This window comes from Gavialis gangeticus, unplaced genomic scaffold (genome assembly GCF_001723915.1).
Source record: "Gavialis gangeticus isolate Ggan-Ray unplaced genomic scaffold, GavGan_comp1, whole genome shotgun sequence".
Lineage (NCBI taxonomy): Eukaryota > Metazoa > Chordata > Crocodylia > Gavialidae > Gavialis > Gavialis gangeticus.
This window is the reverse complement of record NW_017729031.1, coordinates 40,866,379-40,869,546: the sequence shown is the minus strand read 5'-3', so window position 1 is coordinate 40,869,546 and position 3,168 is coordinate 40,866,379. Positions and strand designations below refer to the sequence as shown.

The window sequence follows — 3,168 nt, the reverse complement described above, 5'->3', positions numbered from 1 at the left end:
CTGCTATTCATATGGTTTCATTTAATATGTGGGTAATGGGATACACCATATGGGTCAGATTTGTCTCTTGCCGTATGCCTGCTAAGCCAATAAAGTTACATCAGGGATAATTTTGGCTGTGTTTTTGCAGTTTAGCCAGAAATCAAAAGACAAGTGTGAACCATGCCCTGGATTGCTTAATAAACCTTCTGGCTTCTTACCCTCCAATAAAAGGGTGCAAAGCTGAAGCAGGTGGTATGAATAGTGGGTCCAGGGGAGGAAACCTTCTGAATTCAATGAGGACTCTTTAAAGTTCCTAGTTTCATAGACATTAGGGCTGGAAGGGATCTCATGAGGTCGGCAGGCCCAGCCCCAAGTAGGTGACAACTAATTTTTTTTCTCTCCCTCCTGTTTGAAGCACGTGTTTATTTGGCTGTCAATGGTATCAATGATGGTGCCATAAAGGAAAGGGGAGTTTGATCCTAAGATGTTTTTTTCCTAAGGTGTAAATCAGCACAGAGGCCTCCATTTGCGAAGCAAGAACTTCTTGTTTCCCCTCACATTGCTGTTTCACTAAGAGGTTTTGTGGCTGGACCACAACTGCTTTGTTGGAAATCATTCCCAACCCTTCTATAGGGGAGCAGGTGTAGTTGTACGCACACATCCACACAGACCTCGCAGGGGAAAACATGTAAAAATTAAATATAAGCCACACGAGAGCTGCCTTTTACAAGTTTACTGACAGGTTGATGCATTTTCTCCTATGATAGGAGTCTTCCTGGGTCTTGGGGAAGTCACTAGGCTGGGTGGTTTTTTTGGTGTCTTAAGTGATGGTCATGGTTGCCTTTCTCAAGAAGTGGATGACTTGATGGCTAATGGGCTGCCAATGAGATGAACTTTGGAAGACAGGCTGGAGGGCAGGTAACATGTATCAGTTCGGCCAGTAGTAATAGGTGGTCATAACACGAACATAACCTGTAAAGACAGGAGAGACTATCACCATCTGTAAACCTATAAGACAAAACAAGTGTCAGTGTTGATTGTTATTTATTTTAAGATGGTCTAGGTCATCCTGTACCACCTCTGGATCTGGCACGGAGGAAATAGCCCTGCTAAGACATGTGGAAACATCACACTCTCCCCTAAAAATCAGAGGGTGACCCTGGGGGCACTCAGGTGTGCTCCATGCAGGGGGAAGAAGAGGGGCACTTCCTAATTAAGGAGTGAATGGGCCGGGTTTATTTCCTCAGGGCTGGACCTTGAATGTGGGGAAGTGGTATAGACATGGTTTAAGACACTGGACCAAAACTGTGGAAACCTGGGACCTGATCCTAGAACGGTTACAGACGTCTTGTATGATCTTGGGCAAGTCACGTGTTTTCCTTGCTATTTAGTTCTCCCTCTCTAATACGGAAAGGATCATCACTTTTCCCTCAATCCTTTGTCTACCCCAACTGGGCTATCCCTTGTACAAATGCGCAAGGACCCTAAACAGTACCAGTGTTGCATTAAAGACAATGCCAGCTAGTGCAAGGAATGAAAGATGCAGATAGAAACCTACCAAATCCAAAGACAAAATAGCCTCTGACCTGCCGTGTTCACTGCTAGCTTCTTACAATCAAATTCACCTCCCCATGCCTTTGCACCCTCTCTTTCATGCTAAATCACTGCAAAGGAAGAAGTATGAAAATGGTTCTTGACTTTACCCCTCTTCTTCTTTAGTGGTGCCCTTTTCCAGCTGCATCTTCTTCTCCTCCTCTGTCTCCTCTTCGAGGGCCCATAGCTTCTGGAGTGGCGGAGGTGCTGTCTTCCACATCTCGCCATCACTGCTTCTCTTTGGTGGCTTCAGGACCCCAGGAGAAGCAATTTTATGGCTTGGTCAGGCCAAGCAAACCTGTCTGCTCGGATGGTGCCTGAGCTTGTGAAGAGGCCTGTGGAGGTTTCCTGCTACTTAAAGCCCTGGGTCCCATGATGTCACAGTGGGTCGGTATTGTGATCACACTCAGCGAATGTTGCTGGGAAACTCATGTCAATGAAATAAACTACCCTGAACCTTATGGCCATCGCAGCATAGGGTTGGAAATGAACCTCTTCTCTCTGGATAGCAAATGAGGCTCATTTATATTTTTAACGCCGAGTTGTCAGTGCAGTCAGCCAGTAGTCAATGGTCTCGTACCCTTTTCTGCTTGTAACATTCACTGGTATTTTCTGGCACCTTGGTGGAGAGGTAGTTAACCATGTTAGTCTGAAGTCAGACAAAAGGAAGGACACCTTAGAGACCGACTGGTTGAGGGAGACCTGAGCATTTTTAGGCAATGACCTACTTCATTGGATCATAGCAAAGTAGGTTGTCGCCTACAAAAACTCATGCCTCTAAACCAGGTAGACTCCAAGATGCCACCCTGCCCTGCCTTCTGCCTGACACCTTAACCAAATCCCTTTTGGTTAAGGGAAATTTTGAAATAGGCAAGGGTTTGTCTGCATCCTTTGACTTTTGGATACCTCCATCCTGCCCCTGAAATACGTATCTTAGCTTCAAGCTGGGTAGAGGTAGGCAAGCGCTAGGATCCAGAATGACTTTGACAAACTGGAGAAACAGGCTGCAATTAACTGGATGACATTTCAAATGAAGTGCAAGGTCCTGCACCAGGGATGGAACAATTGCCTACACCAATACCCCGGGGGAGGGCTGGCTGAGGTGTGTGCAGTGCAGAAAGGGACCTAGGGATCATAGTGGACCACAAGCTGAATATAAGCCAATAGTGTGCTCTTGTTGCAAAAAGGGCCAATAGCAAATCAAGAGAAGTGATTCTCCCTCTATTCAGCACTGGTGAGGCCTCCCCAAGAGTACTGCATCTAGTTTTGTTCCCCTCCCTTCAAAAAAGATGTGGACAAATTAGAATGGGTCTAGCTGAGAGTGACCAAAATGATTAGAGGCCTTCAAAATATGATTTATGAGGACAGGCTTAACAAATTAGGATTATTTTGTTTGGAAAAGAGAAGCCTAAGGGAGAATCTGATAACCGTCTTCAAAAACTTGAAGATGATTATAAGGAGGATGGAGATAGACTCTCCTCTGTGGTCACGGTGGACAGGACTAGGAGCAATGGCCTCAAGCTGCAGCCGAGGACGTTTTAGATTAGAGATGGGGTGGAAATGTCTTAGGCTAGAAGCTGGGTGGCACTAGAG

General features: G+C 45.8%; 1 long non-coding RNA gene across 1 annotated transcript; it reads right to left on the bottom strand.

Moving 5' to 3' along the window:
- Nucleotides 1-700: 700 nt before the first annotated feature.
- On the bottom strand, nucleotides 701-2,503 carry LOC109301465. The gene is made up of 2 exons (XR_002098540.1): nucleotides 1,686-2,503; nucleotides 701-954 (listed from the first exon to the last, which is right to left on the bottom strand). It is a non-coding gene; the product is annotated as an uncharacterized LOC109301465 (long non-coding RNA).
- Nucleotides 2,504-3,168: the final 665 nt, after the last annotated feature.